The following is a 26,505-nucleotide window of genomic DNA, read 5'->3' as shown; positions in this document are numbered from 1 at the left end:
ATGATAGCTGGAAGGAGGGCACAGGAAACGATAACAAACTTGGCATCTACAGGAATAGAGAGCAAGGAGAATCCAGGCGAAAGACGGGACGAACGGCTGAAGTGGAGGTGAGTGCGAGACGACAACGACAGCGAAAGCTGTCCGGGAGAAGCAAGTGACAACATCAACACCAGACCCATTCGAGTATTGCCCTCTGTAATTGTTTCTCCGGCATCCAAATGTATACCTACCTCCCCAGTCCCCCCCCCCCCCCCCCCACCCACAAACAGATGCCTATTTATGTGTTGTAAATAATATTGCCTATTGTACAGAGTTGCCGCTGTTGAGCTGGTGTATAATACCTGACCAGTTACTTTATTTTATTTTTTATTTATTATTACTTTTTTTTTGGTATGTTTGTCTGTGCCCTTCTCTTCTATATATATATATACATACTTTTTCTGTGTACATAATGGTAAATATACTTTGTTCAAAAACCCAATAAAAAATATTTTTAAACAATAAACAATCTATGACTTCATTCCAGGCAAAGTGTGCTACACACTGTCACAGTCAGGTAATCAAGGGTGTAGAGCAGTAAACCTCAATACCGCCATAATTCAGGTGGAACCTGAATTACAGGTAATTTCACAAAGGGATGGTATGTAAATATACAACATGAGAAGGCTGGAGATAAGTCCTGGTGGATCATTTGAGTTGATCCTGTCGGTGCACGGGGAACCATTGAAAGATGTATTCTGACTACAGTGGGATTGGAATGAATAAAACCATGACGGAAGAAGGAGGGTCCTCCTGTTTCAGAGGCTGGAGTGAGGTTAACAGGTATAAGGAGGAATAAAATACTATACCACTGATGGCTTTGATCACAGCAATCTCATTGCACTGTGCGGTGAATGTATTCACCTAAGTATGAATTGTCTGTATAGTGCTGTGACCTATGACCAGGAAATGATAATACGGTCTACTTCCAGGTATTGTACTGGAACCCCAATGGGCTCCACCTCTGGCTCCGCCCTCCCCGGGGCGATATATAAACCGGCCACCTGTGGGTGGCACGCATTTGTACAGCAGACACAGGCAGGCGAGTTCCTGGATAATAAAGCCTTATGTTCACTCGTTCTCAAAGTATCGCAGTGAATTGATGGTATATCACACTGGGAAGGACACAAACTGGAGTGTAGCAATGCGAATAGGCAGAGATGTGAGAGGGGAAAACAGCTATTATGACAATGCCTTCACAAGAGAGCAAAAGAATCTTCGAAAAGTAGAGGATATTAAGGTGGCACATTTGTCAGAAAGGTCCAGACTGGAGCTTTTCACAAAGGATGTAACAATAGTGGTTTTGAAAAGTTAAAACAATGCCTTTGTAAAATATACAGATATTTGAGCATAAAGGTGATAAATTCAGTTTAGAGCTCTATTTAAACAAATCAACAAAAATAAGTATAAGGAACATGTACATATATTTAAGAGGCCACGCATGAATTTTTTTTAAATTGTGATTTACTATCATTTAAAATTTCAGCATGGATGGATGTTGCACAGGAACAGCAACAGGTTGCATCTATATATTTTTTTAAGGGGAGATTTATCATGTCCAATCCACCTAACCTGCACATCTTTGTGTTGTGGGGGTGAGACCCATGCAGACACGGGGAGAATATGCAAACTCCACACGGACGGTTACCCGGGGCCGGGATCAAACCTGGGTCCTCGGCACCGTGAGGCATCAGTGCTAACCACTGCGCCACTATGCCGCCCTAAGTTGCATTTATATAACATTAACTGGTATAAAATGGCATTACAGAAAGGGTCAACTAATATATTTCAAATTTATATTTCCAAATGAGGTATCCTCAAGATTTCAATATACTTTGACCTATGGTTTTTATTATCCTTATCAGTATAATTTGGATGCGTAGCTAGGAAAATTCATCGGAAAAATGGGACTACGAAGTGTTTCCGGAAAAAATAGTTTCTGTTATGTTTTCAGTCTGGACAAAATTGAAGGAATTCATGTAGTAGGCTGCTTAATGAGAAGGGAGGAACAATGAATCCTCAGTGGGGACGCCTCTGAAACTCTTGATTCCTTGTTCATCTGGGTCCCATTAAAAATAACAGAACATTTCTGTGTTGGCTAAATGAGCATAACAAAGACATTGCGTTGTCTTGGCTGCCTGCGGAGACAATGGTGCATAACTCCCTGTCCTTTTACAGACTTAAATTGTCCACCGCACATGTGCGGCACGGCCAACCAGAAGTGTCGATGCACGGGCATGCATGCTGGCAGCGTGCCACCTTTAAACTCCCAGTCTGGCTTTTTTCACCTGCTTTCCTTCCACTGCTTTACTGAACGAGCTGTATTAAAAATCCTGGGACAGCGCTAACTTGCCAGCTTGACCCGACATTAGGTAAGTTTTTACACTTCTTTATTTGCGTTTTTTTTGCAGTCTAGAATCACCGAGCAGCATTTTTTGGTACGTTAATGTTTTATATTATTAGCTTTTAGTGTTTTTAAATATGTTTAAAATGTAAATAAAGTGAAAGGAAGATTTTTTTTTCGAACTTTGGATTGTCATGAGGCTGTTAATTCCATTAAAATGTATTTTACTGCTTAAACTGATTTTGGAGTCACAGAAAGCGAAAGAAAGATTTATTTTACTTTGGTTTGTCATGAGGATGTTGTTCCATTAAAAGAACTAAAATGGATAGAATGGGTTCAGAGTGTATGTAATCTTTGGCAATCACTCACTAACGAGTCTGATTGTCCAGCTAAGATACTCCGTGTTACGGTCATGGGTTCTGTGGGTCCTTGCGTGGCTGATGAACCGGATCCAAGAGCTGCATCTTCAATCGCTCAGTTGCCAGGTGTTCCCAAAAGTTGGGATTGGACCGCGGATTCAAGATCAGGGTATTCCTTTCTCAGGCTCCCTTTCTGGGCCTACTCTTGCCGTTGGGTATTCCCGAAGAATTGTGTCCCTTCAATCAGGTGGTTTCTCCGAGTAGGTCTCTTCTGAGCAAGGGTCTCCCAGGCATTGACGTCTGTATTCCATTTGTCAGGGCAGGCCCAAGGTACCGGCAACTCGGGCAGTCGCCCAGGGCGCCATGTGCTAGGGGGCGCCAGAGACTCGGGTCCCGCGCATGCGCAGTTGGGCCGGTGCCAACCAGCGCATGCGCGGTGGCCGCCCTCCCCAGGGCGGCCCCCTCCGGCCGCCCCCCCCCTCCGGCCGCCCCCCTCCCTCCGGCCGCCCCCCCCCTCCGGCCGCCCCCCCCCCCCTCCGACCGCCCCCCCCCTCCGTCCTCCCCTCCGTCCCCGCCCCCGCCCCCTGCCCGCCTCGGCCCCCCCCCCTCGGCGCCCCCCCCCTCGGCCCCCCCCTCGGCCCCGCCCCCCCGGCCCCCAGCCCCCCCCCCGGCCCCACCCCCCTCGGCCCCGCCCCCCCCAGCCCCCCCCCCGGCCCCACCCCCCCGAAGGGCGCTGAAGTTCAGCTTGCCCGGGGCGCCAGCAACCCTAGGGCCGGCGCTGCCATTTGTTGAGGTAAGCCTTCAAGGTGTCTTTGAATATCTTCCTTTGTCCTCCTCTTTTTCGGGATCCTTTCTTGAGCTGGGTGAAGAAGAGTTGCTTTGGCAGTCGGGACTCTGACATCCTAAGCACAAGGGCGGCCAGCGGAGTTGGTTTCGGCTGATCACAGCCTCGATACTGGTGCTATTGACTCCTTCAAGGACACTAATGTTAGCACGCCTGTCCTCCCAGCTGATTCAGAGCTAAAGTACATTTAGATTTTGCAATGTGTTTTAAGCTCTCTTGTTTAAGAGTTTCCCTGGTATAATGTTCATCCTCACAAGCCTCAGTGATTACTTCAAATGCTTTAACAAAGTTTAATGCCTTAGTTGACTTATGCAACCCTCCGATAAGCTAATATGAACTATCTCTCTGACAGACATTGCAGATGTCTGCATTGTAGTCATGCGTCACCTCCACTGGGGCATCATGCTTATAGCTTGGCTTGTTAAAATTTTTGAATTTCTTTTGAGGCTTCGACATTGGAGCAGTGATCAAGAGAGAAGAGTCAGGCTACATCTCCAGCTGGGTAGGAAACTAATTAATTTCCCACCTCTAAGAGTGTACAGGCAAAGGACATCCCAAAATGATGTCAGAGGATATATATTCCAGGATACTGTACTTCAGTAGCTGCTTCTTTCGGACTTTGAGCTGGTAAAATTAACAATAAATATGACTAAACCCACTCTCCCGCCTCATCTCACTCCATCCCTCTCTTTCCTTCCCCGGTTCCCTCCCCTCCCATTTACAAATAGACAGAACCATTGTGTCTATGTGGAAAAATATATTTTCTTGACTGTTGTGTTTGGGTGATAAAATATATTTTATTGCAAGAAATGTGTAAAAGTTGAGGTTATCATTCCACAAAATGTCATTGTTCAGCTGATAAAATAATAATCTTTATTGTCACAAGTAGGCTTACATTAACACTGCAGTGAAATTACTGTGAAAAGCCCCTGTCGCCACATTCCGCCACCTGTTCGGGTTCAGAGAGGGAGAATTCAGAATGTCCAAATGACCTAACAGCACATCTTTTGGAACTTCTGGGAGGAGACCGGAGCATCCGGAGGAAACCCACGCAGACACTGCGAGAACGTGCAGACTCCACACAGACAGTGACCAAGGCCTGGAATCCAACCTGGAACCCTGGAGCTGTGAAGCAACAGTGCACCCCACTGTGCTGCCCTTAAGCATTAAGTTAAATGTTAATGTTAACTGGTTTGGCATTTAGATAATTAGTTTTGTTAATAAATGTTTCCATTAAACTTTACAAGCTTCTACAAATGTCTTACTGAAACATCAAAACACAACATTTAATTATGAGATAATTATAAATGAATAGGATAATTGAAGTAAACAAGGCAGAAGTATAATAACATGGGTAACATGGTAGCATACTGGTGAGCACTGCTGGCTCACAACACCAGAGACCTGTGTCAATTTGGACCTTGGATGACTGTGTGGTGTTTGTACGTTCTCCCCATGTCTGCATGGGTTTCCTCTGGGTGCTTTGGATTCCTCCCACAGACAAACAAGGGCAGGTTAGGTGAATTGGCTTTGCTAAATTGCCTCTTAGTGTCCAAATGTTAGGTGGGATTATGGGGGTAGGACATGAGCGTAGGGCTGAGCAGGGTGCTCTTTCAGAGCAGTGCAGGCTCGATGGACTGAATGGCTTTTTTCTGCAGTGTAGAGATTCTATGATTCTATAAAAAAACAATAACAACAGCAATGCCTGTATAAAAGAAAAACTGTTTTAAAATCTTCTATATACCTTATAAACACTTATAAAACTTATCTTCAACATAAATCTGCAGTTTAAATGCCTGCCCTCAATGGACGTCCTGTGGCTGCTGCATCATAAATGGTTGTGACTAAATCAAAACTGCACCATGCTGCAGCCTGCAGAGACTGTCGCGCTGGAGGCCCGAGGCTGCCGCTGGAACAGGAAAGTTCATTACGATTTCTGAGCGCAGTTTTCTCTTCAGTATCGGCAGGCCGCGGCTTTCCACCAATACCCGGAAGTTACGGACCAATGTTTCCGGTGGAATGAGACACAAAATTCTTCTAGAAAAGAAATTGGACAACCCCTGACGTTGAGCCACTCCAGATTGGCCAAGGTTCAGGAAAATAATGGCTCTGTCTTTATTATGTTCCTTCTGCTGACAAAGGAAACTAAGTGGTAGAAATGTCTTACCTATTTCAGTTGAGAGGGAGTTACATCTGCATCTGTCCCAAAGTCTTTTGTACCAATTTATTTATTTATTTTTTTAAATTTAGAGTACCCAATTATTTTGTTTTTTTTCCAATTTAGGCGCAATTTAGTGCAGCTAATCCACCAAATCTGCACATATTTGTGTTGTGGGGGTGAAACCTACGCAGTCATGTGCTATCCATTGCGCCACATGCTGCCCTTTTTGCAACAATTTGTGAGGAGATTTTATAAAACCGTTTCAAAATAACCCATGAGGATTCTCCGTTCAATTGGGACTTTTTAAAATTTAAGAGTACCCAATTCTTTTTTTTGCAATTAAGGGGCAATTTAGCGTGACCAAATTCACCTACACTGCACATCTTTTTGCGTTGTGGGGGTAAGACCCATGCAGGCACGGGGAGAATGTGCAAACTCCACACGGACAGTGACCCGGGGCCGGGATCGAATCCAGGTCCTCAGCACCGTGAGGCATCATTATTAAGGATTGGAGGAATTTTATTCAGAAACAGAGGACAGAAGGGAACTTAAGTGGTAGCTTTATCCAGTGGGATCCTAAAGTCTGTTCTAATTTTGCCAAGTATATTTTGATCCATAAAGATACACTGGATGATAACTTCAATACTGCCAATAATGGAGATAATACAGACTGTTCAGGAAGTTCCAAGACCGAAGGGAGTAGAATTCTACCCAAGGATAACCATTGTAACCATAACGGTAATAATCCAAATGTTGTCAGGATTCATCATCCTATGGATTAATTAACATGGATTCCTTGCAAAGATGTTTTTAAATATGATAAAGTTTTTTTTTTAAATCTACAATTTAATTATCTTATTAACTTCTTTGACCATCTGCAGTAAATGTGAGAAATGTTGCTTGTTATTATGCTAAATGTGAAGAAAAAAGACAAGCCGACCATATGAAAGCATTCCTATTTTCAATCTGAAAAATTAAATCTCAAAATGTTCTTAGCCAGCAGAAAAGCCTTCTTCTTGCTGCAGTGCATAATACAAAAAGATTCAAAGGTAGGAAGTCCATGTGGTCCCGAGTTGAAGCACAACTCTGATTGGAACGAGAGCTTAATGTTATGGGCCAGGGTTGCAAGAACCCAAAGTGTATCATGGAGTTCACCTGACGCACAACTTTTAATAGAGTGTGGTTATGGGAAGCATCTGCAGGTGTGATGCAACAGAGTTCTACAGTACTTTTAAATTAAAACAATGTTTATTTATGAAACCAGTTGACACTTTATAAACCCACAGTAAACATCTTCACAACTATCAACACCAATAAATCCCACAAAGAATACAGTACTCTATAAGCAACTCTTAATCTTTCCTTGCAACATCCCTAAGACAAAAAAAAAACCTTTTTACAGAAAGACATAAGGTTTAACGTCTCTACAGAAACAGGTATTATTTTTAAATCACCAAAGGATCAGGAGACAGTCTTTCGATTGCAGAGAGAGAGACTAATACACCCCACTTGCTGTGACTGCAACTATCCAGCTCTCAAAACGAAACTAAAAACACACCCTGCAGCAGACAGCCCAAAGCAAAAGTAAAAGCAGACAGACGGCCCAGCTCCACCCACTCTCTGACATCACTGCAGCCATCCGATAAACACCCATTTCTTAAAGGTACACCCTCTCCAACTATTTTATAAACACCCATTTCTTAAAAGTTACTCTCACATGACATTAAATACAAAGATTTCCACACCATTCACGTTATAATTAGCAACTAAAACGAACAGGCAAATATCCGGGAAAGGGTCTGCTAATGTAATAGAGTAGGGTTTTCCTGGAAATCAGCAAATTCCAATGGCAGGCGGGAAAAGCTGTGTTGAAGCTGCCAACAGCAATTCGGCTTTTTCCGTTATATAGTTCAACATTTAATGCCAAAGATTTTAATCCACGGCTTGCATGCCATATCGCTGGCGGAGTGGCCTTTGATCCACCTCGGCGTTGCAATTATCAGGGTGCTACATTTAAAGGCCATCCCCCGTGCACAGCAGCCACACTTCATAGGTCGCCGGGAAGTGCTGGCTGCCAAGAAATCTGCTCCGAAATTCTGTCACACCTCTCTGGAGAGACTCTCAATGCTGTCGAGGCCCATTGTGATGTTAACTACCCATGCCCAGGACGGAAACCTAGCGGCAAGGGCACAAACCCAGAATGGGAGGTTGTGACAGCAGTCATGAGTGCCAACATCCTACAGAAGAAAACAGCCATCCAGTGCAAAAAGAGGATGATTGATCAACTCTGTGCTGCCAGGGTATGTCGCTCTTCTCATCATTCTCAACTCACATATCCATAACACATCCACAGGAAGCTCACACACTGCCAGCTCGAGGGACGTCACCACTTGCTCTCCAACACACATTTACATCTCCCTGGCTGGTCGTGTCCTCATCACCTCCCTAGTCCAACTCATCATCCACATATATCAGGCATTCTTATCATCTGCCCTGGCTCGTGGCCTGCTTACACTCTACCCATCTGTATTCATGCAGCAGAAGCTTCCACACAAGAGGGGGAGAGATCCCAGATGGGTGGAGGGATGTCAGAACTCAAGGTCCTCATGGCCTTTGAGGACAGAAGCATCCAGCTGGCCGGGAAGGAAATTTACCGTTCCCGTGCTGATGGTGAGGTTGGTGGCAATAATCCAAGTGAGAATCCAACACTGCAACATCCATCAGACACGTTTCCTGTTTCCAATCACCCCTAACATGTATTGACAACCTCTCTTTTCACTCGCAGGCACATCTGGGAAGCAGCCCAGGGAGACCACCAACCAGGTCCTCAACTCCTGCTTTAACAGCCGCACAGAGGAGGGGTTCATGGATCCCAATATCAAAGAACCATCACAGCGTTCACCCACACCCTCCACCAGCACAGACACACACACCCACATACCTTTGTGGGACCTATGTCCGGAGTAGCCTCAGGGTCGCAATCTGTTGGGCAGATCACACTTTTAGATCCGATAAAGTTGGAGACGGGAACATCCCAGGGTGTCGGCATTCAGAGGATTGCTAGAGGCCAGGATTCTGCTGAGTCCCAGTCAGATGAGGAGCATCTGGATTCTGTCATGCCTCAGTTGCTGGACTCCAAAGACAAACTGGAGAAAATCAGGAGGCGATATCTCAGTTGATTGTGGCAAAACTGCAACACACCAAGGTCAACACAGCAGCTAGGGTGGCGGCTGCCATGGGGACCTTGGAGCAAGACATTTGTCCTGCACTTCAGTAGGACATGCATTTCATGGAGCAGGCGGCTGCTAGAATTCATGAGTCCCAATGCCAGCGGACGGCAGGGCTCCTTGAGCTCATTCCAGCTATCATTCTATTTCAAGAAGAAAGGCAGAGGCCCTCGGGTACCCACAGAGAGGAGGACTAGCTGTTGTACACCCCTGGGCCATCCATCGAGGTGTCTCAGAAAGTCGCCCGGCCATCGGAATCCTCTCTTCCTGTGACTGCTTCAGCTCCAGCTCTCCAGACCGCGGAGGATGACACTTCCACACAGCAGGACCATGAAAGCATGCTGGGCTCTCCAGGTCTCAGCCCTCCAGGGGACACCCACCAAGGTCATCACAGACAACAGGCCATGTCAGACAGCATGCTGCCTCCACCTTCGCTGTGGATGTTGGGGGTGCACCAAGATGTGGCGGCAGGGTTCAAAAATGAAGACGCTCTAGTGGCACAGTGTAGCGATGCATGTTAAGCTCTTGTACATAACGTTCATGTCTGTAAAACTCTCACTAATTGCACCGTTTCAATGGCTCCTTGCGCGGATGAGCTGTGTTCCTATAATCCCAACCTGAAAACTTGATTCCTGTACAAGAAAAAGGCAGAGTGCTGAGTCCAGCTCTTCCTCCATCTGCTTTGAACTCCATCACCCTCTGCGTTTGGAGAGTCACTGAAGGCCGTGATCAGGGGTGAGAGAATCGCTTATAAAGCACAATGGAGCACAATTTACAAAAGATGTGAAAGGTCCTCTCTGGGGACTGCCTTTCACACTCTTTCCCCTTGGTATCTGTGGCCATTAGCACCCAGTTTCCCTGGGTTTCTGTGGCTATAACTCATCTTTCATTCTCACTCCACAGTATAAATATTTCCCACTTTCTCTGTCTGTTAGCTTTGACAAAGAGTCATCGGACTCGAAACGTTAGCTTTTTTCTCTCCCTACAGATGCTGCCAGACTTGCTGAGATTTTCCAGCATTTTCCCTTTCGGAAATTATATCTCCTCTGCAATGTACATACTTAATGTATGCCTCTTTTCAAACCCTCAATTGTTCCCTTATGTCTTTATTCATCCTGCTAGGTTTAGTTTGTTCTCTCTTTTGTTATATTTCTTTGTTGCAGCAAAGGGAAAAGGTATGGAGGTGCCCACACTCTGGATTCTTGTAAAACGCGATTAAGACCATAATGCCCAGACTTCCGGTGACGGGGATATGCTGAGCGGGCGCACGGAAGGTAGCTCTCCTCCTCCTCCGAAGAACGTGAAAATATGCTCTTTTATTAAAAAAAGCCCGCTAAAACAGTGGAAAAATTATCCCCTCACCATCCCTAACAACAGCACAAGAGACAATGCCGAGCAACAATAACCCCAGAGGCCGCAAAGAAACAAAAAGCGGCAGAAACCAGGAGAACAAGCAGTCAAGACGGCGGACACACGAGGTGACGAAGGGCCAGCCACACCAGAACTAGAGGGACCAGCAAGTCACACACGGGCTCCCCCCTCACCAGAGGGTGGATGGAGGAAGTTCCTCACTAGAGAGCTGAAGGAGTTCAAGGAAGAAATCAAGACCGACATTAAAGGTGCGGTCAAGGTGACAGTCATGGAGGTCCTGGCTACCATACAGGTGGCCCCGGACAAGGCAAAAAGACATCTGGAGGCCCAGGGGAACAACATCAAGGAACTGGAAAAAGCCTCAACAGATCAGAGTGACAGGATCGCCGCCCTAGAGGTGAAAATAGCGCGATTGGTGGCGAGGCAAGGAAGTCTGAAAGGGAAAACAGAGGATCAAGAGAACTGGTCATGGCTAAGGATAGTGGGCCTGCCGAAAGGAACTATGTGGCCCAGATGTTGGGTACCTGGTGGGAAGGGACAACTTCCCCAACCTGCCAGAAATAGACAGAGCCCACCAGTCACTAAGGCCGAAACCCAAGGCCAGAGAGCAGCCAAGGGCAATAATCGTCAAATTGCACCATACCTGGACCAGGAGAGAATCCTGCACTGGGCCAAACAAACAGACTGGGAGGGACACCAGATCAAGATATATCAGGACATTGGGGCAGACCAGGCCAAACGTTGGTGGAATTCAACAGAGCGAAGGCAACATTGTACAAGAGGAAAATTAAGTTTGGGATGCTGCACCCGGCCAAACTCTGGGTCACATTCCAGGGCAGGGAACACTTTTTCACAACCCCTGTGGACACGGACAAATTTGTCCTGGAGAACAGGCTGGAAAAACAGCAACAAAGACAGCGGCGAAAAGATCACCCAAAGGGACTGAAATTATCTGAGAGTCACTTTGCGCTGGACTGCACCGCCTCACTCTGAACTTGGGAACCAAAACGTAGGAAGAAAGGGGGAGAGGGCAGCGTTGCACAGGAGAGGCTGAACCACATAGCGGGTGAAGGGTAGGCTCATAACGAATCCCAGGAAGAGGGCCACAACACGAGCGGAAAAGCTAGAGCCAGGAGGCACGAGTGAAGGGGGGTTGCAGTGCAATTCCCGCAGAGGAAGGAGCACCTGGCAACGGGGGGCGGGGGAGGGGAGGGGGGTGGGTGGGGGGGGGCTACGCACCACTAGAAGGGGGATAGCTAGGGGGTAAACATGGGAGGGGGAGTGGGGGGGGGGGACAATAATAGCATGGGGTGGCAGAAAACAAGGGGGGAAATAGAATCATAGGAGAAATGTAGGGACAAGGGGAGGGGAGGACAATAGGGAGCCTACAACAGGCCACACGTGGTGACATGGAACAAAATGGCAGCAAGCAGCCACTTTGAAGGTCCCAAAATGAAGGGAACCCAAGGAGTGCAGGGCTGACCCACATGGTGTACACACATTTGGTGAGTACAGTGACTGCAGCCATTTTGGATGTCCCTTAACAAAGGGAAACCCCGGAGTGCAGGGGCGCATCCACAAGATTAGTATGGTTAATCCCGCAGGAGGGGGGGGGGGGGACAAAAACCCTGCATCAGAATAGTCGTCTGGAACGCCAGGGGATTTAACGTCCCTGTAAAAAGATCCAAAGTCTTCGCCCACCTGAAAAGAATGAAAGCGACATAGTATTCCTCCAAGAGGCACACCTGAGGGAGAAGGACCGATTGCAGGTAAGAAAGGGCTGGGTGAGACTGACGTACCATTCGTCCTGTGGGACGAGAGCGGAGGGGGTAGCTATACTACTTAACAAGGGAACAGCATTTATCGTGACGAGGATGGTTACAGACCCAGGGGGTGGTACGTCATGGTAAGCGGTGTCCTGGAAGGGACACCAGTGGTCCTGGTCAACGTGTATGCTCCCAACTGGGACGGCAAGGAGTTTATAAAAAGACCATGGTGGAAATCCCCAACATAAATACCCACCAACTAATCATGAGAGGGGGGGGGCTTTAACTGTGTACAGGACCCATGGACAGACGGATCAAATCCAGAATTGGCGAAAACATCAAATATGGCAAAAGAATGAAGTGCATTAATGGAGCAGATGGGGGTTGTGGACCCACGCAAGTTCTCACACCCAGGGGAGAAGGAGTTCTCCTTCTTCTCCCAACTATACTGGGTAAACTCGCATGTCAACTTTTTCGTAGTGAGGAAATCTGTACTTCCAGGGATAGTTGTAGTGGAATATTCAAGGATCGTATTCTCTGACCACGCTCCACACTACATGGATGTGAGGTTGGTGTGGTGATCACAAGTTAACCAGATGCAACACAACTGAGCGACCACTAGAGGGAGCACGGGAGAGCCAGATAAATAGATCAGGACAGGAAGTGAGGACACACTCTTCACAGCAGGGGGGCTGGTAAGCAGGACACACAGCAAGCAAAGCTGGTAGTTAGCACTGGAAGGTAGTTCTAGGTCGAGCTCTGGAAACTGAACGAACCCACAATAAAGCATCTTCTCCACACTTGAGACTGCGAGCTTTATTAAGACACGAGGAACAACACATGGTACCTAGGAGTGATTTCAGACGCTTATGACAGGACAACTCAGCTGCAGATACAGAAAGCACAAAATGGCATGGAAATCTCCTACTGGACATTTGACTGGGGAAGACATCGCTAATTCGAGGATGTGGCATGGATACCCACCTCAGCTGGACACGACTGGTAATGTAAGAAATGTCTGGAAAAGGTTTAAACAAATGTTCGATTTTTATCTCATAGCTAATGATGTTGCAGAAGCCTCAGACAAAATTAAAATAGTAATTCTCATCGAAGGGCCTGTCAATAGGAAAGTGTATAATGGATTTAAACACTCAAAAGGTGAAGACAGGAACAGCTTACAAACGTTACTAAACAAATTTGAAGAGTACTGTGAGAAATTTGAACAGCAAGGCATGCTCACAGTCCAACCTGCACAGAGACTGAGTGATGCAAGACTTAAAAAATCACAAAAAGATCAGGAAATCGCGAATGCACAGTACAGATCAAAAAGAAGAAATAACATGAATTTTTCACAAAGCCAAAACGCTGAAATCCAGTCCAGATCGGAAAGAAAAGGTAACTTACAACTTTTAGAAAGAAAAAACGCTGAAATCCGCGATAAAATGGCGTCGGAGCACATTTTGCAGTCTCTGGTAAGCAAAGAACTACAAATCGCGTCTGCGCATGCGCCGGAACCGGAAGTTGCGCATGCGCCGGAACCGGAAGTCGCGCATGCGCCGGAACCGGAAGTCGCGCATGCGCAGTTTACAAAAGATCGCGTCGCGGATAGTTATGCGCATGCGCAAGCCGCGCATGCGCAGTCAAAAAAAGTCGTCGTCGCGGACCGTCATGCGCATGCGCAAGCCGCGCATGCGCAATGGACACCGAACCGCACAAGGAAAGAAAGCCGATTTGCGCATGTGCAAGTCGTTCCTACGCGTGACGTCATGACGTCTGAGAATCCTGACCACGCCCACTTAAAAGGGAAATGCCCGAAAATTGAAAACAAGACACTTAAAGTGGTAAAACCAAATTTTCTTGCCTCAGAACACAGAAAAACGCCTGAACTTAAACCAACAGTGAAAAACAACTTGCACAAAACCTTAGAAAACGCTGCCTTCACCACACACAGTGAAGCGAACAAAAAGAATTCCGAAACAACAAAAGATGATTTGTTTTTCGACGATTACCTCTCAGACCTGACTGGGTCAGTCGGATATGCTTATCACAGCATCAGCGACACGGTCGCAAAGCACAACACGAACCAACTCGTGGTAGATGAATCCAACCAAGATGATTTGGTTTTCAAAGAATACTACTCAGACATGGCTGAGTCAGTCGGATATGCTTATCACAACATCAGCGACACGGTCGCAAAGTTCAACACGAATCAACTCGTGGTAGAAGAATCCAACCAGGATGATTTGGTTTTCGGAGAATACTACTCAGACACAGCTGAGTCAGTCGGATATGCTTATCACAGCATCAGCGACACGGTCGCAAAGTTCAACACGAATCAACTCGTGGTAGAAGAAGCCAACGAAGATGAAATGGGTTTCAAAGAATACTACTCAGACATGGAGGAGTTATTTGGACATGCTGATCACAGCATCAGCGACACCGTTGCAAAGCTCAACACGACTCTACTCATGGTGGATGAATCCAACACCATGGTGCCATGGCAGCTCGTCGATACATTGGATGACAGCAATACCCAAGACGAAGACGACGCCACACAGAGAGCACAGGAAGACTCCACGGAGCGAGCGATGACAGGCTCCACAGTGCGAGTGATGAAAGACGCCAACAGGGATGCAAGCAAACACTCCCGGGCGGACACCAAGCATGAACAAGACCATGAAGGTAAACCCGCTGTACCTGAGCAACCGCAAGCAGACTATGAAAGTCTACCAAGCTCACAGGAACAAGAAGAAAGAGCGGACTATGAAAGTCCAACACGCTCACAGGAACAAGAAGAAAAAGCAGACTATGAAAGTCCAACACGCTCACAGGAACAAGAAGCAAGAGCAGACTATGAAAGTCCAACACGCTCACAGGAACAAGAAGAAAAAGCAGACTATGAAAGTCCAACACGCTCACAGGAACAAGAAGCAAGAGCAGACTATGAAAGTCCAACACGCTCACAGGAACAAGAAGAAAGAGCGGACTATGAAAGTCCAACACGCTCACAGGAACAAGAAGAAGACAATGCACCTCTGCCCACTGCAGGCGAAGACGTTGACAAGGTGATCACACTCAACGTACAGGATCACAGTGAGACTGACAGTTCTCAGCTTGTCTGTACCGAAGCACAGAGCGAAAACAGTGACAAGGTGCTCGCACTCGACGTACAGGATCACAGTGAGACTGACAGTTCTCAGCTTGTCTGTACCGAAGCACAGAGCGAAAACAGTGACAAGGTGCTCGCACTCGACGTACCGGATCACAGTGAGACTGACAGTTCTCAGCTTGTCTGTACAGAAGCACAGAGTCGGGCCACCCAACAGTCCAGAGAGACGATGCCGAAAGAAAACATGCAGATTTTGACTCCAGAAGAGGAGCACCTGGAGCCCAGAGAGACAACGCCAAAAGAAACCATGCAGATTCTGACTCCAGAAGAGGAGCACCTGGAGTCCAGAGACATCAAACAAAAAGAAACCATGCAGATTTTGACTCCAGAACAGGAGCACCTGGAGTCCAGTGAGATAACATCAACAGAAATCATGAAGATTTTAACTCCAGAAGCGGAGCACCAAGAGTCTAGAGAGACCACGTCAACTGAAATCATGCAGATTTGGACTCCAGAAGAGGAGCGCCGAGAGTCCACAGACACCGCGTCCAATGTAATCGAGAAGACTTTGACTCCGGAAGACGAGCACCAAGAAAGCAAAGATGCGGAATCCAATTCTCCACAACTGATTGATGTCACCTGCACCGATGCAACATCAGATCATTCGCACCACTCGCGAGACGGAATGCTCAATGACTCAAATTATCCACTCGGGACACTCATAGAGTATAACAAGAAAAACAAAAGTCAAAAGAAACACAGCAAGAACAAAAACAACATGAAGCGCGACAAGACCAACAACAATAGCAAGAAGCACAGCAGAAACGAGAACGACAACAGCAAGAAGAAAAGCAACATGAAGCGCAACAAGACAAACAACAACGTCAGGCACAAAGATAGCGACAACGACAGAGGCAGAAACAACAAGAATGGCAACAAACACAACAAAGTCAGGAACAAAGATAGCGACAACGACAGAGACAGAAACAACAAGAATGGCAACAAACACAACAAAGTCAGGAGCAAAGATAGCAACAACAACAAAGACGGAAACGACAAAAACAGCGACAAGTACGGCAACGGAAACAACAAAAACAGGAACGACAGAAACAACAGCAATGAAACAACGACTTGTACACAATGGCAAAGCACACCAGCATCCAAGGCGGATGAGACAATAAATCAACACCACAAGCACAGAAAAAAGTCCATGCCAGTCAACATCAGTGATGTGACCATGCAGACACCTCGGGATGACGCATTGGGTACTTAAGATAACAAGGAACACCAACAACATTCACAGCGGACTTGCAATATCAATATCACCACGTCATCAACAACAAAAAGAAAAAAAAAGCTCTGAACAAATTCATCAAGTTTGGACTCATAAATGTTTTTATTAAGATTGGACATATAAATACATTGGCTTTGTTAACTAAGGCAATAGCATCATCACTTGTATAGATACGCATATCATAAGTTACTGTTTTGTATAAAATTTCTTTAATGATGTACAGAAACTATGTAATGAGAAAAAGGGGGATGTGGTGATCGTAGATTGACCAGATCAAAAAAAAAAAAAAACAACAGAGCAAACACGAGCGGGAGAGCTATAAATACACTGGGACAGGATGTACAATTTTCTTTAACGATGTTCAGAAAATATGTTAAGAGAAAAAGGGGGATGTGGTGATCACAAGTTAACCAGATGCAACACAACTGAGCGACCACTAGAGGGAGCACGGGAGAGCCAGATAAATAGATCAGGACAGGAAGTGAGGACACACTCTTCACAGCAGGGGGGCTGGTAAGCAGGACACACAGCAAGCAAAGCTGGTAGTTAGCACTGGAAGGTAGTTCTAGGTCGAGCTCTGGAAACTGAACGAACCCACAATAAAGCATCTTCTCCACACTTGAGACTGCGAGCTTTATTAAGACACGAGGAACAACACAGTTGGAGACGGGCCATGCCCCAATAGAGATTGGACACGGCCCTCCTTATCAATAAGGCATTTTGTCAGAACATATAACAGGCCATAGACGGGTACACCATCAATAACCAGAATGGAGAGGTTTCGCTCTCTGCGTTCAGAGAGTCCCTGAAGGCCGTGATCAGGGGTGAGATAATCGTTTATAAAGCACAAGAGACAGGCTAAACAGGTGGCTAGGCAACAACTGGTCGACTCCATACTGAGGTGGACCAGGGATACTCCGAGGCTCCGACCCTAGAGCTACCAGCAGAGAGGAAAAAGCTACAAATGGACTTTGACCTGCTCTTCACTAGGATAGCAGTGACCAGCTCTGCAAGACATGGGGGTCCTCCTACAAACACAGAGACAAAGCCAGCCGCCTGCTGGCTCACCACCTGAGAAATAGGCAGCCACGAGGGAAAGAGGACCAGATGGGTTTTGTCAAGGGTAGACAGATGATATTGAACATCAGGCGCCTACTGAGAGTGATAATAATCCCACCCGGGGAGAGAACACCAGATCATCTCCCTGGACGCAGAAAAGGCCTTCGACAGAGTCATATGGAAGTGTCTCATGGCGGTACTGGGGCGTTTTGAGCTTGGAGCAGGGTTCATTGCCTGTACAGCGCTCCCACAGCGAGCGAGTGGACTAACACCACCAGTTCTAAATACTTCCAGCTGCATAGGGGCACAAGGCAGGGATGCCCACTGTCCCTGCTCCTATTCACCTTGGCAATAGAACCACTGGCGATCCCCCTCAAATCGGCAAAGAATTGGAAGGAGATCCAGAGAGGGGGCAGAGAGTACAGAGTCTCGCTCTATGCGGATAACCTGCTGCTCTACATCTCGGGCCCCCAAAACAGCATGAAGGGGATCTTGATTCTCCTGAAAGAGTTGGTGCCTTCTCAGACGACAAACACAACTTGAATCCGCAAGGGAGAGGGGCAGCACCGGTGAGATTGCCATTTAAACAAGTCCAAAACAAATTCCACTACCTGGGGATCCAAATTGCCCACGACTGGAAACGGATCCACAAATGGAACCTGACAAGTCTGGTCGAGGAAGTAAAGAAACACCTGCAGAGGTGGGACACATTCCCACTCTCCCTGGTGGGGAGAGTGCAGACGATCAGGATGAACGTGCTGCCCAGCTTCCTCTTCCTGCTCAGATCCATCCCGATCTACATCCCCAAGGCCTTTTTCACCACAATAGACAAATGGTATTTGTCGTGAAGGGGGGGGGGGGGGGGGGGGGGGGGGGGAGAATAACCCAAAAATCCCCAACATGGTTCTACAGAGAAAGAGAAGCATGGGAGACATGGCGCTCCCAAACCTGCAATACTCACACTGCCCACAGCAGAAAGAGTGAGGGGATGGGTAAGGGAGCCGGGAGCAGAATGGATAAGGATAGAGGAGCATTCCTGCAGAATAATGTCCCTCCAGGCCCTTCCCTCAGCAACACTCCATCCCCGCCCGCCAACCACTCTATAAGCCCAGTGGTAGTAACCACATCACTCATGGAACCAGCTAAGAAACCACCAAAGAAGCACTTTGGTCTGACGGAAATGTCCATCATGGCCCCCATCTGTAACAACCACAGGTTCACGCCAGCCACACTGGAGGCCACCTTTAAGAGGTGGAGACAGGTAGGGGGCTTTTCCACAGACGGCAGACGAGCGACGTTAAAGGAACTGATGGAAAAGTTGCAACTGCCCAACGGGAACGAACTACGATATTTACAAATCAAAAACTTCTTCCGCAGGGAGCTGATGTCATACCCATGGACACCGAGACACTCAATGATAGAGGAACTATTGTATGCGGCCACCTAGATGGGAGGAACTGCGGCACATTTCCCGCTGGACGAGGCACAGTGAAAATGGGAAGAAGAACCTGGGATAGAAATAGGGTGGAGACTCTCAAGTGAAGCACTGAACAGGACACCTTCACATGAGCAAGGCTAAACCTAATGCAGCTGAAAGTGGTACACAGAGTGCACTATCTAGAACACAAATGAGCAGGTTCTTCTTGGAGGTGGAGGACAAATGTGAACAGTGCCAGGGAGGCCCAGCCAACCACACCCACATATTCTGGGCGTGCCCCAGACTTGTCAGGTTCTGGACAGCCTTCTCTGAGGCAATGTCCAAGGTTGTGGGGGTAAAGGTGGAGCCAAGCCTGAAGTGGCAATCTTCGGGGTAACAGACCAGCCAGAACTATTCATGGGGAGGGGGCCAACGCCATTGCCTCCCTAATCCAGGGCCTGTTTGTAGCCAACACCCAATCGAGCGGGGGGGGGGGGGGGGGGGGGGGAGAAGCAGACGTGCCATGGTTAGCAAAAGGAAGAGGAGGGGGTGGAGAAGCAAAGGAGGATGTGGGCGGGTGGGTTTAAAACTCACAACAAGACCATGGGACGAGAAAGGCACAGACGTAGGGGATAAACCCAAGGGCAAAAAGAAGACTAGGGGGCATAGCAGCAAACAAGCAAGCAGAAGCCAGGGCAACAGCAGGCCATGCAGTGGAAACTGGCTGGTCAAATAAAATACACAGCCACCAAAGAGAGACGAGCAGGCAACTGTAAAGATGTACAGCGGATCTAGTCTGTTCACACTCGGGGGAAACTTGTTTAACTTTCTTCTTCTTTCTCAGTAACACTATTGGTAAATTTCCTTGTTTTCCTATAACATGTATCTCCTTTGGTTCTTTTTCTGCACAAAATAGAACCGCATCTTGATTGCATTCTGTAAAACACTAATCGCGGGTACATTAACTTAATGTGCGAGCGAGAAAATATGTAACTAGAAAATGAATTGTCAAATGTAAAATATGAAAATCCAATAAAAACATTTTTTTAAAACACGATAAGAGGTTTATTAAGGTGTTACTCATACAATCAAGATATTGATCTTCCCAAAGCTCACCTAAACATTCCGCTGACGTCACTGCACATCAGCAAGAATGTATTCCCAGGTACATAACCTCCTCCCTCTTTACTTCATTAATGCAATGACAACAATTAACATTTATACAACAGATCCCCTGATATATTATTTCTATACACATATACAATTCAATAAGACAGTATGGTGGATGTAGATCATAGGTCATGGAATTTACAGTGCAGAAGGAGGCCATTCGACCCATCAGGTCTGCACAGGCCCTTGGAAAGAGCACCCCATTTAAGCCCACACCTCCATTCTATTTACTGTAACCCAGTAAATCACCTAACCTTTTGGACACTAAGGGCAATTTAGTATGACCAATTCATCTAAGCTGCACATCTTTGGATTGCGGGAGGAAACCAGAGCACCCGGAGGAAACCCACGCAGACATGGGAAGAACATACAAACTCCACACAGTCACCCAGGGCCGGAATTGAACCCAGTTCCCTGGAACTGTGAGGCAGCAGTGCTAACCACTGTGCCACCGTGACTATTCTACTTCAACAAAAAATACTGAACAATCTCAGCAGACCTGACAGCATCTGTGGAGAGAGAAGACATTTTGAGCCTGGCTACCTATTTGCCAAAGCTAGAGAGGACTGGAAATAGGGTCAGATTTATACTGTTGTGAGGGCTGGAGGTGCGAGGAGCAATGGGGCTGGATAGAGGGCCATGGATAGTTGGAGATTGACAAAGAAGCTTTTTTGATTTGTTCATAGAACATAGGCCTGGTAGGCTGTGCCAGCATTTATTGCCCATCCCTAATTGCCCTTGAAGAGGCAGTTAAGAGTCAACCACATTGCTGTGGATCTGGAGTCGCATGTAGGCCAGACCAGGTAAGGACAGCAGATTTCCTTCCCTAAAGGACATCAGTGAACCAGGTGGATTTTTACGACAATCGACAATGGTTTCACGGTCATCAGTAGCCGATGCTAGCCCCTCACCATTAGCGGAATCAGTGCGGGGGTAGCGCCTATTCTTCTGTCCTGGAACTCCACGGATCGTCCATTGGCGTCAGCACTTAAACTCAGGAACGGAAAGTCCAGCCCCATATCTGTAAATCCCATCCAAAACCCCTTCAACCCCAGACAGACCCAAAACATATAAACATGGTTCGCCGGCCCCCGCCGTACACCACCCATACCTATCCTCCACCCCTGAAAAGAACTAACTCATCCTGGACACCACCACGTGGGCCCGGTGCACCACTTTAAACTGGATGAGATTTAGTCTTGCACATGACGAGGATGCATTAACCCTCTGCAAAGCCTCAGACCATACTCCAGCCCCCTGCGTGCCCCCAGCTCTACTTCCCACTTACACCTAATTAATTGGGAATATCTCACTTTCCACATGTTGAGTTTATACCCTGAAAAGAGACCTAACTCCCCCAAAATCCCCACGATCCTGTCAAAACTCCAGACAAGGACCAGAATATACAGCAGGAGATCATCCGCATACAAAGAAACTCGGTGTCCCCCTCCTCACTCAATACCGCTCCACTCCCTCGAGACTCTGAGCGCCATTGCCAAGGGTCAATCAGAGGGAAAAGAGCAGGGGGGAAAGCAGACACCCCTGCTTTGTCCCCTGGTGCAATCCAAAGTAATCTGAGCTGACCATGTTATACTGAACACTCGCCTTAGGCGCCTTATACAAGAGCCGAACCCAGTCCACTCTGCCCAAACCCAAACTGCCCCAGCACCTCCAATAAGCACGCCCACTCCATCCGATCGAAAGCTTTCTCTACATCCATTGCCACAACCACTTCCACTTCTCGGACCTCCGAGGGCATTACAATGACATTCAATAACCTCCAGACATTCATAGACAGCTGCTGCCCCTTTACAAATCTCATCTGGTCCTCATCTATCACCCCAGGCACACAATCCTCTACCCACATCGCCAGTACCTTTGTCAGCAAATTAGCATTTACATTCAACAATGAAATCAAGTGATACATCCCACAGTGCTCTGGATTCTTGTTTTTCTTTAAAATGAGTGATATTGAAGCTTGAGACAACGTAGGAGACAGCTCACCCCCACCATCGAATCATTATACATCTCGATTAACAGGGGCCCCAGCTCTGACTTAAACTTCTTATAGAACTCAGCTGGGAATCCATCCAGACCCGGGGCCTTCCCCGTCTGCATTAACCTCATGCAATCCTTTACCTCCCTCAGCTCAATTTGGGCCCCCTATCCCTTCACCTTCGCCTCCACCACCCTCAGGAACTCCAGCCCATCCAAACACCGCCTCAGACCCCCATCCCCTACGGAGGCTCCAGGCGTTACAATTTCTGGTAAAAAAAACCTCAAACACCCCATCCGCCTCCTCTGGCTCTGACACCACCATATCCCCGCCATTTCTCATCCTCCCAATTTCCTTTGCTGCTGCCTGCCTCCTCAACTGCTGCGCAAGCATCCTGCCGGCTTTCTACCCACATTCATATGTTGCCCCCTTGGCTCTGCACAGCTGCCCCACCACATTTCCCGTGGACAGAAACCCAAACCCCACCTGGAGCCTCTGCCTCTCCTTCAACAGCACCTCCTCCTCTCAGAATACACAAACCTAAACCTCTCAGTCCTCTCCCCCCCTCCCCTTGTGTGCCCAGACCGAGAGAAACTCCCCCCTTACCACCGCCTTCAGCAGCTCCCACAACATGGAGACAGAAACCTCCCCCATCAAATCCTGCTCCACGTAGTAACGGATAGTCACCCCTATCTTCCCATAAACCTCCTTATCCACCAATAATCCCGCGGCCAACTTCCACTGAAACTCCCCTTTGCCACCCACAAATCCACCCAATGCAGCACATGGTTAGACACCACTATCGCTGAATACACCGATCCAACCAGCCCTGCCAACAGTGCCTTATTCACCACAAAGAACTCAATCCTGGAGCACACCTGGTTTTGCGAGAAGTACAAAAATTCCTTTGTCTTCAGCCTCTCAAACTGCCACGGGTCTGCCCCTCCCATAAAACCCAGCAGCTCCTTTGCCATGGCTGACACCCTCAGGGTCTCGGACACGATTGGTCCATTCTAGGATCCCGCCTCCATAATCAGCCAGTGCATGTCCAGGTTCAGAATCTTTGCCTACACTGGCAAAGAGGGCTGGTTTAGCACAGAGGACAAAACAGCTGGCTTGTAATGCAGAACAATGCCAGCAGCGCGGGCTCAATTGCCGTACCGGCCTCCCCGAACAGGCGCCGGAATTTGGCGACGAGGGGCTTTTCACAGTAACTTCATTGAAGCCTACTTGTGACAATAAGCGATTATTATTATTATTATACCCACCTTAAAAACTTCACAACGACCCACTTTTGCGCATACACATTCACCAGCACCACGGACGCACCTGCCAACTTCCCACTCACCATCACAAACCTACCACCAGCATTTATCGCTACACTTTCCACCTCAAAAGCCACCCTCTTATTGATCAACTCTGCCATGCCATGCCATGCCCCCCCATCTTTATATCCAACCCCGAATGGAATACCTGCCACACCTACCACTTCCTCAACCTCGCCCAGTCCTCCATCTTCAAATGCTTCTCCTGAGTAAACATGTTCGCCTTCAAACCTGTAAATTGAGCGAAAACGCGAGACCTCTTAATCGGCCCATAAAGTTCCACGTAATCAACCGGCTCGGGGGTCTCCCCCTCCACTATGAGCCATAGCCAGTGGTGTGCAGGGGGGGGGGGGGGGGGGGGGGTGACGGTGCATTGGCCCCGGGCATCCATTGGATGGGGGCATCCAATCAGAGAAGGAAATAATTTTTTTTTTTAATTTAGATTACCCAATTATTTTTTTTAATTAAGGGGCAATTTAGCGTGGCCAATCCACCTACTCTGCACATTTTTTGGGTTGTGGGGGTGAAACCCACGCAGACACGGGGAGAATGTGCAAACTCCACACGGACAGTGACCCAGAGCCGGGATCGAACCTGGGACCTCAGTTCCGTGAGGCGGTTGTGCTAACCACTAGGCCACCGTGCCGCCCCAGAGAAGGAAATAAGATAGTAATTTTAAAATTTCAGCGGTGATAAATCAATTTTTGGAGGCTCACCACACTGCAGAGGCAGTTGTTAGCCCTTTATTCCTTTAACATGGTGTACCCTTTCTGTCTAGAGAAAATGGTGCTTCTCCCCATCCCCCCACACGCATGCGCATGATGTACGTGGTGCAACCATCAAAAGCAACAAGCAGACGTGGCTGTTCGTTCCTGCGTTTCCTCGAGTCATAACTCATCTTTTCTTCAGCTTTTTGTGCATCTAGATTAGTTCTTTTACCTACTCAGGTCAGTGAATAGCTCTAGAACGGGTGCAACTACGTTTTTTATAGGTTTTTTGGTGATATTTAATGAAATATTTACGTGGGATGTAGTAAGAGTGAAGCCTGGATGATCAGAGGACTGCTGTGGCATTTAATCTCGGAATAGGAGACATTTATTCCTTAACATGCTAATATTCTAATACAGATACCACTAATTTGCAAGTCTATGATATAAATTGCACAAAATTATCAGTGGAGAATCAGTGTGAAATAATTTGATACGAAGGAACAAAGAAATGAAATATGGTTTATCCGTCTGCAACTGACCGATTGTTTACCATTTTCTTCCCATTTTCTCATGCGTCTTACGGTTTTTGAGATAGAAAATGAAATGTTACGAGTATTTCGTGTACAACCGAGTGGAGCACAGAACAGGAAAAAAAAGAGGGCCAGAGTCGAAGAAGAGTCCCATCAAAGAGGGGCATTAGATGCATGGATAAAAAGAAGTAAAGAAGAAGTAGGAGAACCTGGAGAAATAAAAGATGATGTGGGTGCAGAGAAGGATTTTTCTGATACGGATTCAGCTCGGTCAGAACATAATACTCTCTCCTCAGTCTCGTTGTCAGGATGATGATCCATGTGAAGAAAATAAAGAAGATTTTAGCATATTTTTGCAAAGAAGCGATTTTGGCTGTTTGAAGAAACCGATTCCAGATCATTTGAAGATGACAATATTACAACATGGCCCTGAAAGATATCAGAATAAAAGTGGTCCATTTGCTGAGAAGGATGGGAGATCATTTTCCAAACAGTGGTTTGATAAAGTTTCCACAAACGGAGAAATTGTGGGGAGAAAATGGTTGTTATACTCTCCATATCGGAAAGCATGCTACTGTTTTGTTTGCTTTTTGTTTTCAAAGGAGTATTTGTCGTCTGTGTCAAACTTTGGAAAGGAAGACGGTTTCTCCACTTGGAGAAAATTAAATCCAAGAATACCTGACCATGAGAAAAGCCCTTCTCATAGAGCTCACATGAGGGAATACCTGAACCTCGTAGTTCGACTCCATCATTCAACTACGATAGATGCTGAACTTCAACAGCAAATGTCTGCTGAAAAGAAAAGGTGGAAAGCTATAACTGAACGGATTGTCGAGGTTATATCCTTTCTGGCAAAACAGAATCTGGCCTATCGTGGACATCGAGGAGAAGGAATATCTGGGTTATCAGAGCCAGGGGAGACAGTCAGTGAAAATACAGGAAACTTTCTAGCAACAATCAGACTTTTGGCCAAATATGATGACATCTTAGCAAAACACTTGCAGAGAGGGAAAGAGAAACCAAAAAGTGTCACCTACTTGTCCAACAGAATTCAAAACGAAATAATCAATCTTCTTGGTGAAACTGTCAAGAAAAATATAATTTCCGAAATTAAGGACGCAAAATATTTTAGCATAATGCTGGATTCAACTCCAGATATCTCCCATGAAGATCAGGTTTCTGAAATTCTGCGTTACGTTCATATTGATGAAAACAGAAAAGTAGAAATATAGGAGACATTTCTGGGATTTTTTCAAGTCAACAAGAAAGATGCAGTCAGCCTGGTAAATAAAATTCAGGAAAAATTGGAAGAAGACAAAATTTCCATGAATGACTATCGTGGTCAAGCATATGATAACGCAGCAGTTATGGCTGGAGTGAGAGGAGGTGTTCAACAAAAAATTCTTGAAGTTAACCCAAAAGCTGTGTTTGTGAACTGCGAGAACCACAGCCTCAATTTGGCCTGTGTCCATGCAAGTGAGGTGCAACCTGTTGTTGTTACATTTTTTGGCATTCTAGATAAACTCTTTACTTTTTTTTCTTCATCTACTTCTCGTTGGGAAGTGTTAAAATAATTTGTCACTCGGACTGTGAAAAGACAGTGTGACACAAGATGGAGTTCCAGCCATGATGCTGTGCAAGTAATCCACGAAGAGTGTGACAACGTTATTGCAAGCCTTCAACACCTGCTGGAAGGAGAATTTTCAAGGGAAACTAAATCTGATGCAGGATCGCTACTGAACTCTATTCAACAGTTCCCGTTTATAGCTTTATTAAATTTTTGG

Source organism: Scyliorhinus canicula, chromosome 5, assembly GCF_902713615.1.
Source record: "Scyliorhinus canicula chromosome 5, sScyCan1.1, whole genome shotgun sequence".
NCBI lineage: Eukaryota > Metazoa > Chordata > Chondrichthyes > Carcharhiniformes > Scyliorhinidae > Scyliorhinus > Scyliorhinus canicula.
This window is presented reverse-complemented; position numbering follows the sequence as displayed.